Here is a 17,000-nt window from a genome sequence, read left to right on the forward strand (position 1 = left end):
TTCCTTTGCACCAGTTTGATAAATCTCCCCCTGTTCAATAGAAAATTGGAGCAGTGCCGAAAATAGCCAATCAGAATAATCCAGACACGACATCCGATATCTGATTGGGTGCTGTGGGCAACAAGTTCTGTTTTATTTGCACTACTTCTGACCTATGACCCCATTGTGTTCCCACCTACCTATAGTGGAGGAAGCCATTTTATTTATCCTCCATCCCTGCTTCTTGTCCCAAATAGGCTGTGTTGTCATGCCGACAGTCCGACACTCAAAATGGCTGCTTCCACTTTCGGCCATGGTTACCTAGTTCCCTATGAATTGTTATACTGTGAAGCAGACAATATAGATGCTGGATGAGGCGCATTTCTGAGAATGATGAGAACGTTAAATTATTTTACTAATCACTTTAAATTTACTCATATTTTTATGTATTTTCAGTCTATTTTTTAATGTAGGATTTGTTTAACCAGAGAGTTTACATCTGTCAGTAGATCATTATCCACCTACATAGAATAATCCTGTGTATCTGGAAGCTGAAAAGGTGTTCATTATGTGTAATATGCTAATTTAATGGAGAATTAAAGCCCTTTTAAAGGGGTATTCCCGTCAGACAATGGGGGCATGTCGCTAGGATATGCCCCCATTGTCTGATAGGTGTGGGGCACCCCATTTCCCCCCACCTACGCCGAGTGGTGGCTGAAGGATCCTGGGGTCTGGTCACCGCCAAGCGCTCTCCCCAAGTGAATGGGAGCATACCACGCTTGCGCGGCCCCCTCTCCCATTCATTTCTATGGGGCTGACTGAAATAGCTGAGCCAGCGCTTGGCTATTTTCAGCGGCCCATAGAAATGAATAGAGGGCAGCTGTGCATGTGCATTGCGCCCTCCACCACCTTTCCCCACTCCGTTCTCCGTGCGACCCGCACCTATCAGACAATGGGGGCATATCCTAGCGGTATGCCCCCATTGTCTCTGATTGGACAACCCCTTTATGGCCACGTGACAGACTTGGCATTAATGGCGCGTCTTTTCAGTTCAGACTCCGCGCCAGTTTACAGTACAAATACCCTATGTACACATAGCATATTTCACCTGTTGCAGTGCGTAGGTTACATCCGTCCTTGCCAACTCCCCCAGATTTTCCTGGCGGCTTCCAGAAAAAGTGTAGGACCCCTAAACCAACACTTCCTGTCCTGTCCTGTGCTGTAGCAAATTTCTCATGGACACTCAGTCAGCACGGTGGCTCAGTGGTTAGCACTGGTGCCTTGCGGAGCTGGGGTCCTGGGTTCGAATCCGATCAAGGACAACATCTGCATGGAGTTTGTATGTTCTCCCCGTGTTTGTGTGGGTTTCCTCCAGGTACTCCGGTTTCCTCACACATTGCCATGGGTTCCAGTATCCAGATAAAAACCAGAGCTATAAAAGCACAGGGGCAGGAAGTGTTGTCATGAGGACACACGTCTATGGCCCTAATTTGGTATACACTCCTGAATTCTGGCTTTAAAAAGTCGCAAAAATAGGGCTTTTGCACAAAACATAGGCGATTGCGCAAAATTTAGCAACTTTTTTTTTTTGCACTTGCTCGTGCAAGATTTTGCTACTTTGCATTTTTACACCATTCACTCCAGTTTTGTAATGTGGTTGGAAAAGTGGGCGTGCTTAGCTATGTTTGAGTTTCACTCCATATTTATCATTGAGACCTCCTCACTCCAGGAGCAGGGTGGAGTAGGAAAACTGGACAAAAGTGTTAGGTTTAAGGATGAGACAGATTTATCAAGTAACGCGAGACGCAGACTCGCGCAAAACTGACTTCAAATTTTCGCCTCATGATAAATTCCCCCCTATAACTTTTTATTGTTTGTTTGGAAATCCAATATATTTAAAAAATTTCTGAAACCCCTTAAGGGGCTTTACTATTGATCTTTTCTATATATTCTATGACCTACACAGCAACTTTGGTCACATGACTGAAATTAGCGCACGTGAATGTAATTTTGAAATTTCTTTTTACCTTTATTGCTCCTGTCTCCCATTCTGGGCTGTGGTCACATGACCATGCAGCTGTTTCTTATTTCCTGTGATGTTATGTCCATGGGCGGGGCAGTGACATGTGAGGGGGAGTGTCTATGTAAATGGCTATAAACTAACTGGGCATTGTTAGGGGCGGTGCTGGAGCTGTGGCAGAGGAAGGAGAAGTGCATCATGGGTTTGGTTGGATACAGCAACAGGAAATGCTACATACAGGATGAAAACTATCCAGAGTGATTGGTTTATATGGAGAAAATGGGTCAGGAGAGGCCAAATTGAAAAAGATAAAGCATGGAGAAGATTTACATGAACATAGCTGTTATAATCCATGTAATCGTGGAAAACCCCTTTAAAACTTGCGACACCCATTAGACACTACATAGTAATCCTGGAAAACCCCATTTAAGACTTACAACACCCATTAGACACTAAAATAAAAATGACTTCTGACATGTCACAATTGGACGCAGTGACCCGAAATTTACATTGCTCTCATGATCTGCAGTTTACAGTATTTCATTTTGCGCAACTACATTTCCAGTCATAGCTTGAATGCGACCTTGTGATCTTGGCGTCACACAACCAAAGTCTCCCTGTACCCATAGCCTAAACCTAAAGGAGAACTATAGATGTCCACTGAATTAGGCCAAGTTTTTGTAATTAGTGAGCTTCCTGGGCTATAGAATGTGATCAACAGGGCTGATCAGGACCCCTGAGATTGATGATTTCTCCGAGACCAGCCAATTTCCCCCCAAAAAAGACACCCACCTTTTATCAGTCACTTTTGACCATGGATGATCTTTGAGGGGTCCCCAACTCCTGTGAACTATCCTGTAGAGACTTCTTTTTCAGACCATATGGCTCATAGGTCTCTGGATACAAAGGGGATATAATGGTTCTGGTTTGCAGTGTTTTGAATGTTAAACTGGTTGGATCATCACAAAAAATATAGAAACATAGAAGGGTGACAGCAGAAAAAGACCACATATGGTCCATCATCTAGTCTGCCCATATTTTTTTTATTTTTATTTTCTATAATCAAGGCTGTTTTATTGCTGAATATTAATAATATAATCTGGGATCTGTCTAGAGACAAAACGTTAAAACTGTATATTAACATAATCCCAACATAGTGGTGACCCCCAGAGACCGACCTGCTCCCTCCCCCCGATGGTCAGGTGGTGACACAGCTGGTCCACGTCTGGTGAACGCCGGATCGGTGGGGGGATATCTGCAGCCAGCACAGCTCAGTCTGCCCTTATTTTTGGACAGACGTGTTTATCCTGGGCAGGTTTAAATGCACTTACTGTATATTTCCCAACCACATCTGCTGGTAGGTTTTTCCAAGCCTGAACTGACTTTTTCGGTGTAATAAAAATGACACAGCTTCACGGGCCGTAGGTTGGGCATCACTGATCTAGACCGATCTGTGGCTTGGAGGTCTATGAAATGGAAATTACGTGGGTAGATGTACAGTGTATAATGCTTTCCTATGTAACAACAATTATTCAGAGCTGAAGACCAGTGTTGGCCTTGTGACCACTTCAGAAACTATACCCTAAATCTAGGTTGCTTTGTGTGAAGTGTAAAATAAGCAATTTCAATTTTAAAAAAAATCTACTTTTGAGGACTTTTAGATTACCCCTAATTTCTTGATCCTTTGCCATAGATGATACACTTTTGATCACACAACACATATGGAAAAGTGACTCCAGGCAAAATCCTACATTTAGCGTTGGATGGAGTTAATTATTTTTTATTTTTATTTAGGAACTTCATATTCCTCTCAGACACCATGGTTCTCTGGTGGTCCCAGGTATGAAGCAGGTCATGTAGATGGGACCTTCATATAAACCTTCCATTACCATTAAGGGGGGGGGGGGTGTAAGATTGGAGGATGGATAGGGGCCATTATGTACTTGTGGCCTATTGTATCCTGAATGTATCCTGTCACACGGTCCACTTCACATTATCCACTGTCACAAGTCACTTCGGCCATTGACAACTCATCTTTTGCACCACTGCAACTGACTGAACTTTTTAATGACTTTAAGTCATAGGACTGATGAGCTTCATAAAACCACTTTAGTTTTATTGTATGATTTATTCACTTGAATAATACTAAAAGCAATCAATTGTATGTAACATGACCGGGAATGCTTGATTTGGTTTCCTCTAATTGCAATTTAACAGCTAAAAATCAATCCCACCATATTGGACAAGAGGCTTGCCATTATGGGACCCAGGAGGACGGAGGGTCTGTAAGGTAACCCACCCATCCAGACTCTGAAAAGAGTACTCTACTTGCCTATAGAGAGGTATGATGACTTCTCAAGTTTAGTCCAAGCCAATGTGCTCTTGACGAGTGTCCAGGGTCCTTTGCCATGTTGATTGGGCCCATCGTACTACAGAGCTCCCTATTTCCCAGATTAAAAACTCATGTTTTGCAATTAGATAAACCTTGATGGCGTTGCCAGGAATTATGATTTCTCACTATTTGTGTTGTTTAGTCCCATGCCCATACTAATGTAATGTTATACATATGTTGGTTGAGATTTCACTTGACTTTTTTATCATTTGATTTTATTGAAGGGCTTTTATTAAGAGTGTACAAAATACACTGTAATCAATAAAGAATGTTTTTTTTAATACTCACTGCCTTCATTCATTTTTTACCCACCCTGTGGATACCTGTCTGAATTAGGAAGACCCTAGATCTTGGACTCCTTCTCATAACGGTAGTAATGCATCCATCTTGAGGAAAGGGTACCATTTACTGTTTTTATGGAAGTGGCTGTGGATCGGCTGTGCCACTAAATAGATTTGACTTAGAGTTACTCCTAAGGGCATTGTCCTGGTGGCCCCCTGGTCTTCACCCTTTAACCCCTATATGGGAATCTAGTCTCTGCTGCAGGGGAACCACCAGGCCACTACTTCCTGGAGTAGTCTCTGTTCAGTGACTGCTGACCCACAGGGTTTAAGAGACTTGTCTAGAGCACTGATGGATCAGGCAAAACTGTAGTCGGGGACAAGGCGAAGTTGGAGCAGGCAGGGTGCGTGCAATCCGGAAACAGGCCAAAGATCAGGGGAGGCAGCACAAATCTGGGAATTGGATATAATTCAGGTCAGACAGCAGAGGGTCAAATACGGGTAGTCAGATGGCATACAGCACACCTTTGCAGGCTAGAAAACATACTGCACAGACACCCTTCCACAGAGGAGAGTGCCATAAATGCCCAAAGGAGGCCAGCTGGGGAAGATTAACGCCAGCTGGCCTCACAGGCAGTCAAAGGAGCAGGCCTCAGCCTGCGTGAAGTGGAGGGAGCAGTGCCACTTCAGAGACCATGCATGCCGGGAAGGCATAAAAGAAAAAGCAGGGCAGGTGAGTGCTCTGGCAGCTGTGCCCACTGGGAGGGGAGAGATGGTGTCATGCATGGACTGCTGGTACAACATTTGGATTGAGCATGAACCAAGAAACAACATGTCCACTCCATAGTCTTGGACAAGAATCTACTTCCACACCTTCTCAAGGTTGACATCCATTGCATTTACTCATTTCCAGGTTCACCATGAAGGTACCTCTACTGCCTGTGGGAGTTTCTTGTTTAAATAAAATCTTTATGGGAAAAAATGGTGTATTGTCACACAGGCTCTGTTGCATTGAAAATATTTGGGAGGTCATTTATTAAACAGGCGTATTTCTCGCGCAGGTTGTGGCGTAAAGATCCTTTGTGCCGCAATCTGCAACTTTTCCCCACTCACGCTAGGCCTAAAAAAAAAAAAGGGGAAGGGAATGGGCCGGCAGGCCCATCTCATTTACCGTTTTATGTAAAGGACCGCGCTGCTTCACTCTCCATCAAGGGATAGCCTCTCCCAGTAGGATTCTTTTGCACTTTCCCAATGTAGTGACATACGAATCTTCACATTCACTTTTACCCTCCTGGTAGATGGTATAACCTTCAAAAGGGACGTGCACAATAGTGAAGTACCGCCACAAGAGGTTAAAATGTACAATTTATTATACTCACAAGCAAGGTTGTTTAAAATGCCTTAAAACATCGCTAGATAGCCTTATGTTCATTCCCGACCCGGGTTTCGCTTGACGCTTCGTCTGGGGCGAACAAACTACTGAGTTCAAACTACCTAATATTACTTCGCAATATTACGTTTTCTAATGTATTTGTGAAGATCTAAAAACATCTCAAATTTATTGGGCATAGCGGTTAGTGAAAAATTCAACCCCTTTCCCAGAACTCTTTTTTCGGGCTCGGTCAGGGTATGTGAGCTCAGGTTAAATCTCCCCATTACTTTCCTTTGCTCTTTTTGGATACTGGATTTTCACTTCCCATTCCCTCCTCTTCCTCTATATTTCTTTTTTTGGAGGGTCGCTTTGCCCAGCTCTCTGGACTGTCCCTCCTCTATTTTTTGTTCATTTGTATCCCTTTTATAGCTTGATGTGGAAACATATTTTTCTTTCTGAATAGCCACTCCCTCCTCTCTCCTTTCACTATTTACTTCTAACACCCTGTCAGGTTCCCCTCTAGGACTTCTTTCCTTTCTTTGGTGAACAAAATATCGATCTTCCCTAGGTTTCTGATAATGATATTGTGAATGGTATCTTTGCTGATTCCAAGAATGTCGGTTCCCAGGCTCTTCCATAACGACCCCTCCCCCAACCCTTAGGGCGACAGTCGAAGTGGTAGTTGCCTCCAGAACCATAGTGAGCCCCAGATGGTTGATATTGGTTATAACTTCTTCCATTACGTTGATTCATATTGTGCTGTGGGGCATTATGTGCTGCCCTATATTGTGGAGTATTATACACATTTTGATTGTACATCGGCCTATTGTGGTTTTCCATATGTCTTCCCTGTATTGGTGTTGCCACATTTGTGCTCCCCAAACCCTCCATGCGAGTGTCAATCTCCTCAATCTTTTTAGTTTTCCACTTATACACCTTATGTCTATATTTCTTTTGCTTTTTATTTTTAACCTCTGTCTCTATTTTTTTTTATGCTATTTTGGCACTTATTACTCCAATCACTATATTCGGGAGTATTTTTATATTGCTGTAATAGCTTATGAAGCCTTTCAATGTTATTGCTTACTTGTTTCAACTTCTCTTTCCGTTTACAAATGCTGAACCTCATAGCAATAAAGCCACATTCATTCCTAACTTTCCCCCATTCTTCTTCTTCTTCTTCCACACAATCATCAGCGCTCAACGGTAATTGCCACCTCAACCCTTCAGGGATCTTTTGTTCCACCAGAGATTTCTCTAGTGCAAGGATATCCCAGGTGGTTCTTACTTCTGTAGTCAAACCCTTTTCTAATTGGACAAACAGATTGTCTAAATTATTACTTTGCTCCTTTTCCGGAGCCATAGAGAATATAGAGTCAATGTCACAGACAAGGTTAGCTCTAAAATCCAAAATTATCCATATTGCAACGTAGTTGGGACCAGCCCACAATCGATACCAGCAATAAAGAAAAAAATGTCTCAAAATACGTTGACTTCCTTCGATGCGCTGCAGGTCCTGTAGTGATATGGGCAAGTTCACAAAGCAATGCGTTTTATGTAAAGGACCGCGCTGCTTCACTCTCCATCAAGGGATAGCCTCTCCCAGTAGGATTCTTTCGCACTTTCCCAATGTAGTGACATATGAGTCTTCACATTCGGCTTTTACCCTCCTGGTAGATGGTATAACCTTCAAAAGGGACGTGCACAATAGTGAAGTACCGCCACAAGGGGTTAAAATGTACAATTTATTATACTCACAAGCAAGGTTGTTTAAAATGCCTTAAAACATCGCTAGATAGCCTTATGTTCATTCCCGACCCGGGTTTTACTTGACTCTTCGTCTGGGGCGAACAAACTACTGAGTTCTGGGTGGTCTAATAAATCAATGGAACTCCGCCCTTCCTCTCAACATGTTAACAGCATTAAAAAAATCACTTAAAAAATAATCGCATATTTGTTTTACAAACGTTTTTCGGCCGGAGAAGATACCGCCGCATGCTGCAGTTTTCTCTCCTGAACACTTGCCGGAATCCAGCATTCATTTCCATTGAAATGCATTAGTGCTCCCAAATGTGCCGGCAAAACGGATCCGTTCTTTCCGTCCGCGCATGCGCAGACCATTAAATCTGTGGAAAATAAATAAATACCGGATCCGTTTTTCCGGATGACAAGCGGAAAGACGGATCCGATATTGCAATGCATTTGTGAGACTGATCCGCATCCATATCCGTCTCACAAATGCATCCGTCTGCGTGCTGGAATCCTCTGCCGCAAGTGTGAAAGTAGCCTAAAGTGTATGGGTCACAAATTGATCCTTTTGTTTTCCTGGGATATAAGTCATCATCAGACGTGTCTGACATCGGCTTCCTCCTCTCTCCCCATTTGAAAACACATACTGTACTTGATCAGCCGGTCCAAGCATGCATGTTTATGGTGAGAGTGTATGGGCACCTTCATGCTACATGCACACGACAGTGGGGGGGGGGGGGACGTCCATTAAAAACAGACACACAGTCAGTTTTTCATGGCCATTTTCAACCATTTGTGCACCATTTTCTAGCCGTCTGTCTGTTTTTAATGGCCGTTTTGCATGGCCATGAAAAACTGATGAATTTCAATGGCTTTTTTTTTTTTTTTTTTTTTATAAATATCCCAACCTCTGAAGTTGCCTCAGTAACATAATGTTCCCCATAGTGGCTCCATCTGTAACAATGTCCCCCATGGTTGCCCCAGCAGTAATGATGTTCCCCATGAGCGCGTGGTGACGTTATAACGCTGAGCGCAGGTACTTTTCAATGAAGAGAGGAGAGACCGCCTCTGCACGTGAAAGTGGATGAGGCCAGATTGTCCTAGTTAACCTGTTTTTTAACTCCCGTCTAACCAGCCATTAAAAACAGTCCCATTGATATCAATGTGGTCCTATTTTTTGATGGCTGCTATTCACTGACCATGTGACTAGCCCCATAGACTTTCATTGTGTGCATGTAGCCCAGGCTGGGTTCACAGCTGAGCGTTTTACAGCGCGTTCCTACGCGCTGTAAAACGCTCAACAGGCAAGAACCAATGATTCCCTATGGGAATGGTTCTCACCTGAGCTTCTTTGGGGCGTAGTGTCTCGCGTTCCCGTACATAGACTTCTGGGAACGCGCGACAATGGGCGTTCGCTTGCACAGGAGTCGCGTATGTGAGACGCCCGTAGAATCGCGCATACAGAGCGCTCCATCCAGTATGCTCGGGTGTGAACCCAGTGTAAAGGTTTACATGGCTAGCTCATAGTGGACTGTATTTTTTATGGGGGAAGTTAAAGCCCTGTACTCTGAGGCTCTACCGTCTCTCAGTTGCCGCTGTGTCACCTAATGGCCTTAGAGACAAGACATTAAGATGAGGTAATTTATCACTTGATCTTGTGCACCTCGTGTATCTATGTTGGGTCATATAAAAAGTGAAATATGTATATGTATTTTCACACCATGTTTGGGCTGTTCTTTTGGCTCACACGTACAGTTCGTAGTGAAATAGGGGGAGATTTATCAAACTGATGTAAAGTAGAACTGGCGTAGTTGCCCATAGCAACCAATCAGATTCCACCTTTCATTTTTAAGAGCTCCTTTGGAAAATGAAAGGTGGAACCTGATTGGTTGCTATGGGCAACTAAGCCAGTTCTACTTTACACCAGTTTGATAACTCTCCCCCATAGTTTGTAAGACTGAAAAAAAAAGACATCTGTCCATCCAGTTCGGCCTGTTATCCTGCAAAGTTGATCCAGAGGAAGGTAAAAAAAAAAACGCCATGGGGTAGGAGACAATTTTCCTCATCTGAAAAGGAAAACATCCCTTCCAGACTGCAATTTCAGCAATTCCACTAAATCCCTTTATCTCCAGAATTCTAGTACCTATAACTTATAATACTTATTATTAGGCTACTTTCACACTAGCGGCAGGACGGATCCGACAGGCTGTTCACCATGTCGGATCCGTCCTGACGCTATTTCGCCGTGCCGCCGGACCACTGCTCCATCCCCATTGACTATAATGGGGACGGGGGCGGAGCACCGGCTCAGTGCGCGGTGAGAGGCCGCTGGACCAAAAAGTCGGACATGCAGTACTTTTAGTCCGGCGGCCTTTCGCCGTGCTGCGCTGGAGCTCCGCCCCCATCCCCATTATAGTCAATGGGGACGGAGCGGCGGCACGGCGAAATAGCGGCAGGACGGATCCGACAGGGTGAACAGTCTGTTGGATCCGTCCTGCCGCTAGTGTGAAAATAGCCTTATTCTCCAGAAATGCTTCCAGGTCCCTTCTGAGCTCCTTTTGTGAACTCACCATCACCACCTCCTCAGACAGAGCGCTCCATAGTCTCACTGCTCTTACCGTAAAGAATCCTCTTCTATGTTTGTGCACAAACCTTCTTTCCTGCAGACGTAGAGGATGTCCCCTCGTTGCAGTCCTGGGAATAAATAGACTGCCTATAGACTTTCTTTGGCAAGGCTTAAAGAGGTTTTCTGGGATTTTAATATTGATGAGTGTTATGTCCATACCATCCTACCACCTGATGGGGCTGTGACTGCAAGTGGTTATTTTACTCCACTCACTCAATCTTGTACCCACCTTCCACTCAGGCAGCAAATTGAGCATAAATCACACCCCCAACCGGTCCACACATCCACGAACACACTTTCTGCCACCAACACTTGAAGACCCACTCTGCCACACTTATACTCTATAGAGAGTGCCTGGGTTCGTTAGAACAACAATGCAAACCATTAAGTTTTAGGCTTTAATGTGCAAAAGGTACAGTACTTGGTTATAAAAATAAAGAAACAGACATACTATACGTACATACCGTACATGTGCAAAGACAGTATGGAAATAATAAGGAGAAATAACAGAACGCCTAAAGCTTAGTGTGTTGCATGGTAAAAGTCCTTTGTAGTCCCGGAGACGGACGGGGAAGATGTACACCGTCCAATCAGACTGGGTCTCCCAAAATGTCTATGCTCCTCGTGATCCCAAACTTTTATATCTCCAACAACAGGGGTGGGCGTTGGGAGGACAACCCCTTCCATCCTGGTGCATGCTCACCCCACCTCCCCATCCAACTGGCAGATGTAAAATATGAACAAAACATGACTGTACCTGATTCACATTTCATCATACGGATCGTATAGACGCTAAAAACGAGACCTGTAGGTTCTACAGGAGATCGCAGAACTATACAACTCTGTTATGTATTGGACAGAGCTGGTTACTGTAGCACTGCTACGATTCACTTCAATTGGAGCAGAGCTGCAGTAATCAGATCCATCCACTAGACGGAGCTGTGTAGTTTTGGTACCAACTTTCACAGCTACTCCTAAACACCAGACCGGCAGAGGTGTGGGGGTGTCAGACCCTCACCGATCATCTATTGATAGCCTATCCTGAGGATTTATTACAGGGAATCTATTAAAGGACCCCAAGTGCTGTGTGGCCATATTGTCGGTTGATAGGGCATACTAAGGTAAGTACACAGCCTAATGTACTGGCATGTAGAAAAAATTAAAGACAATGGGGGCCTTTTCACTAGTATATGCCCCCATTGTCTGATAGGTGCTGGTCCCCGAAACTGATGGAGGGTGCACTGTGCATGTGCAGCCGCCCTCCATTCATTTCTATGAGGCCGCCGAAAATAGCCGAGCCCATAGAAGTGAATGGGAGCGGTGGCCGGTCATGCGCGGTGCGCTCCCATTGACTTCTATGGGGAGAGAGCTTGAGTGGTGGTGGCCGGACCGCAGTTCTCCAGCCACCACTTTGGCCCGCTCTTTACTTGATATAGCTGCAGGTCCCAGCGGTGGACCCGAACCTATCAGACAATGGGGGCATATCCTAGCGATACGCCCCCATTGTCTCAGATGAGACAACCCCTTTAACAAATTAGGGCAGACATTTTTTTACACAAATTTTTTTTTTTTTATATATATATATATCAGACGCCTATTTAGCTCCTCCTCGGTGTCAGACATATGTTTTGATAAGTCTTCCCCGGTTTATTTTCCAGAGGGATGCGGTTTCTGGTTGTGAACCCTCCATAATTCACGCACTAATAGCCAAGTTAAACCCCTTTAAGATGTAAATGCTAACTTGCTTGCTGATGGTTTCCAGAAAATTTAAAATTAATAGAAAAATAAGGGAAAGTAAAACATTTAGGAGCTGTTCACGTCACGTTTTTTGTTTGTACATCAAGTGGATTCGTTTGTAAACAGAAATAACGTATAGAAACGTATGGCTTGACGTACCCATAGACTGTAATTGGGCAAACATAGTCCAAAAGTGAATACGCTTGACTCTGTTTGTCACTGTTTACATTCCTGAACATTTTTTATTTTTTTTGCAGGACTGAATAACGTAGCATACCATCCCTTTCCGTCCTGCAAAAAATAAAAAGTATACTTTTATTTTTTTTACATTGCGGTGATATAAAATGTAAGACGACACGTTTCCATCCATTAAACATATCTGGTTTTTCAGGGAATGCCCTCAAATCTTTATTTTAAAAAAGAAAGGTTTAACAAAAAATGTATACATTACCCAAACGTATATGTAAAAAAAAAAAGGATAGATAACCACGAAATTGAATTTTTTTTTTTTTTACTGTCTATCTAAACATATCCACCTGATGTACAGCAAAAACGAGGTGTAAACAGGCCCATAATAAGATATGACATCAGATCTGTTTTTGACCTGAGTTTATATGCTGTGTTTTAGTATTTGATGACTGTTATTAGACTTCCTGGAGTTGTGTCGTAGCTTTGGGTAAGGGTTGCTTTCTCGAATGCTGACTTGAGCGTTTAGTTTCCTTATTCTGACCCCTCCCAGTCATTGCACAGGACATTCTTCTTCCTGGATGCGTTCCCAGCAGTGAGTAACCAACAGCTCAGTCTTCTGATCCTGGAGGTAAGGCTGTGTCTTCCTGATTGTTATGCTGTGTATTTTATATGGCTCATTATCTCATGTTCTTTGTCTTTAACGAGGTTGTGCCAAGGGATAGGAGATAACTAATCACTGAGGGTCTGACTGATGGGACCTCCACTGATCCTGAGAACGTTCCCATTCCCCCACCTTTATGAAGTGACCGGCCAAGTCCTGCTCCCTGCCGCTCCATCCTCTATGGGACTGCCAGATATAGCTGAGCTCTACAATAATATCTCCCGCTGACTCATAGAGATTAGAGAATGAACTGAGCATGCTCACCTTGCCGCTCCATCAGGACAGGGCAGAACTGAACCCCTGATCTTGGGATCGGTGGGGGTCCCAGTGGTTGGACTCATACTGATCAGCTAGTTTTCCTCTTTCCTGTGAATAGGGGGAGACACTTTAATCTTGGTACAACCTAGTCAATGGACATTAACCACTTAAGGACCACAGGTTTATACCCCCCTAAAGACCAGGCCCTTTTTTACAAATCAGCACTCCACAACTTTAGCGGTTTATTGCTCGGTCATGCAACTTACCACCCAAATGAATTTTACCTCCTTTTCTTCTCACTAATAGAGCTTTCATTTGGTGGTATTTTATTGCTGCTGACATTTTTACTTTTTTTGTTATTAATCGAAATTTTAAGATTTTTTTGCAAAAAAATGCCATTTTTCACTTTCAGTTGTAAAATTTTGCAAAAAAAACGAGATCCATATATAAATTTTGCTCTAAATTTATTGTTCTACATGTCTTTGATAAAAAAAAAATGTTTGGGTAAAAAAAAAATGGTTTGGGTAAAAGTTATGGCGTTTACAAACTATGGTACAAAAATGTGAATTTCCGCTTTTTGAAGCAGCTCTGACTTTCTGAGCACCTGTCATGTTTCCTGAGGTTCTGCAATGGCCAGACAGTACAAACACCCCACAAATCACCCCATTTTGGAAAGTAGACACCCTAAGGTATTCGCTGATGGGCATAGTGAGTTCATAGAACTTTTTATTTTTTGTCACAAGTTAGTGGAAAATTATGATTTTTTATTTATTTATTTTTTCTTACAAAGTCTCATATTCCACTAAATTGTGACAAAAAATAAAAAGTTCTATGAACTCACTATGCCCATCAGCGAATACCTTTGGGTGTCTTCTTTCCAAAATGGGGTCACTTGTGGGGTAGTTATACTGCCCTGGCATTCTAGGGGCCCAAATGTGTGGTAAGGAGTTTGAAATCAAATTCTGTAAAAAATGACCGGTGAAATCCGAAAGGTGCTCTTTGGAATGTGGGCCCCTTTGCCCACCTAGGCTGCAAAAAAGTGTCACACATCTGGTATCTCCGTATACAGGAGAAGTTGGGGAATGTGTTTTGGGGTGTCATTTTACATATACCCATGCTGGGTGAGTTAAATATCTTGGTCAAATGCCAACTTTGTATAAAAAAATGGGAAAAGTTGTCTTTTGCCAAGATATTTCTCTCACCCAGCATGGGTATATGTAAAATGACACCCCAAAACACATTCCCCAACTTCTCCCGAGTACGGAGATACCACATGTGTGACACTTTTTTGCAGCTTAGGTGGGCAAAGGGGCCCACATTCCAAAGAGCACCTTTCGGATTTCACCGGTCATTTTTTACAGAATTTGATTTCAAACTTGTTACCACACATTTGGGCCCCTAGAATGCCAGGACAGTATAACTACCCCACAAGTGACCCCATTTTGGAAAGAAGACACCCCAAGGTATTTCGTGATGGGCATAGTGAGTTCATGGAAGTTTTTATTTTTTGTCACAAGTTAGTTGAATATGAGACTTTGTAAGAAAAAAATAAAAATAAAAAATCATCATTTTTTACTAACTTGTGACAAAAAAAAAAAAATTCTAGGAACTCGCCATGCCCCTCACGGAATACCTTGGGGTGTCTTCTTTCCAAAATGGGGTCACTTGTGGGGTAGTTATACTGCCCTGGCATTCTAGGGGCCCAAATGTGTGGTAAGGAGTTTGAAATCAAATTCTTTAAAAAATGACCTGTGAAATCCGAAAGGTGCTCTTTGGAATGTGGGCCCCTTTGCCCACCTAGGCTGCAAAAAAGTGTCACACATGTGGTATCTCCGTTCTCAGGAGAAGTTGGGGAATGTGTTTTGGGGTGTCATTTTACATATACCCATGCTGGGTGAGAGAAATATCTTGGCAAAAGACAACTTTTCCCATTTTTTTATACAAAGTTGGCATTTGACCAAGATATTTATCTCACCCAGCATGGGTATATGTAAAATGACACCCCAAAACACATTCCCCAACTTCTCCTGAATACGGAGATACCACATGTGTGACACTTTTTTGCAGCCTAGATGCGCAAAGGGGCCCACATTCCTTTTAGGAGGGCATTTTTAGACATTTGGATCCCAGACTTCTTCTCACGCTTTACGGCCCCTAAAATGCCAGCGCAGTATAAATACCCCACATGTGACCCCATTTTGGAAAGAAGACACCCCAAGGTATTCAATGAGGGGCATGGCGAGTTCAAAGAATTATTTTCTTTTTGGCACAAGTTAGCGGAAATTGATTTTTTTCGTTTTTTCTCACAAAGTCTCCCTTTCCGCTAACTTGGGACAAAAATTTCAATCTTTCCTGGACTCAATATGCCCCTCAGCGAATACCTTGGGGTGTCTTCTTTCCAAAATGGGGTCATTTGTGGGGTGTTTGTACTGCCCTGGCATTTGAGGGTCTCCGCAATCATTACATGTATGCCCAGCATTAGGAGTTTCTGCTATTCTCCTTATATTGAGCATACGGGTAATGAGATTTTTTTTTTCCGTTCAGCCTCTGGGCTGAAAGAAAAAATGAACGGCACAGATTTCTTCATTCGCATCGATCAATGTGGATGAAAAAATCTCTGCCAAAAAGAAAAAGGAGGGGAAAGGCGTCTGCCAGGACATAGGAGCTCCGCCCAACATCCATACCCACTTAGCTCGTATGCCCTGGCAAACCAGATTTCTCCATTCACATCAATCGATGTGGATGAATAAATCATTGCCGGGATTTTTTAATTTTTTTTATATATACAAAGTGTTTGCCAAAGTATATGAACACCGCCACCTCCTCAGCTCATATGCCTCGGCAAACGTATCTTTTACTGCAGAGGAGAAATCTCGTCTTGCAGCGCCGCATACACCGACTTGCGTGTAATCTGACAGCAGCGCAATGCTTCTGTCCGAATGCACATCAGTGCTGCAGCTGCTTGATCGCTTGGTCCACCTGGAAGGTAAAAAAAAAAAAAAACAGGCCGCAACGCAATAAATTTATTAACATTAACTTTAGAGAACATTAACTTTTATAAACTTTTGAAACAGAACAATAACTTTTTTGCTTACCAGTGATTTTTTTTTTTTTTTGTTTTTTTACCTTTATAGGACAAACCTCTCCTTCCCCATGGGACAATGTGCAAAGCGCAAATCGCCCAGAGATGTGGCGAAGTACATTATGCACTTTGTCCCAGGTGAAAGGAGAGGTTTGTAGCAGCTCTGTGTGAAAGGGTATAACAAAACAATAACAAACACAGGTGCACTCTGCAGTCTCACTAATTCTCAAACTGATTTTAAAATTGAGAGATTAGTCAACATGTCCTACGGTGTAGAACATGTCTTAAGCCCGGACACCACGACAAGGTTTCTCAAGTAGCCCGGGATTAATTATCACATCCACACTTGTTACCTTGTGTAGGATGTCTATTGTGGTACTTGTGGTTCGCCGCGGGCATCCTCCACCGTATGCATTTTGCTGGGGATTGCCATTAGCAACGGGCCACAAGTGCAGGATTTGCTCCCCTATATATATGCACAACTGCATGTGGGTTTGAGCAGCTCCTGCTAATGCCAACCTGTCTTCTTAGTTTGTATATATAGATTTCTGGAGGTGTATAAACTCCTATTTAAATGTGCCTGTTTTCCATCTACAGGCTACATTTAGGTGCACCTGTGAGGCCTGGGACATATCAGCAAGTCTTGAGTGGGAC

General features: G+C 43.2%; 1 protein-coding gene across 1 annotated transcript in view; it reads left to right on the plus strand.

The window, feature by feature from the left end:
- Nucleotides 1-12,867: 12,867 nt before the first annotated feature.
- LOC120986275 (gamma-glutamyl hydrolase-like) overlaps nt 12,868-17,000 on the plus strand; it is a 32,243-nt gene continuing 28,110 nt past the window's right edge. Inside the window, exon 1 of the mRNA XM_040414753.1 lies at nt 12,868-12,973. The gene's annotated coding sequence lies outside the window, so the exon portion shown is untranslated. The remainder of the gene's footprint in view (nt 12,974-17,000) is intronic.

This window comes from Bufo bufo, chromosome 1 (genome assembly GCF_905171765.1).
Source record: "Bufo bufo chromosome 1, aBufBuf1.1, whole genome shotgun sequence".
NCBI lineage: Eukaryota > Metazoa > Chordata > Amphibia > Anura > Bufonidae > Bufo > Bufo bufo.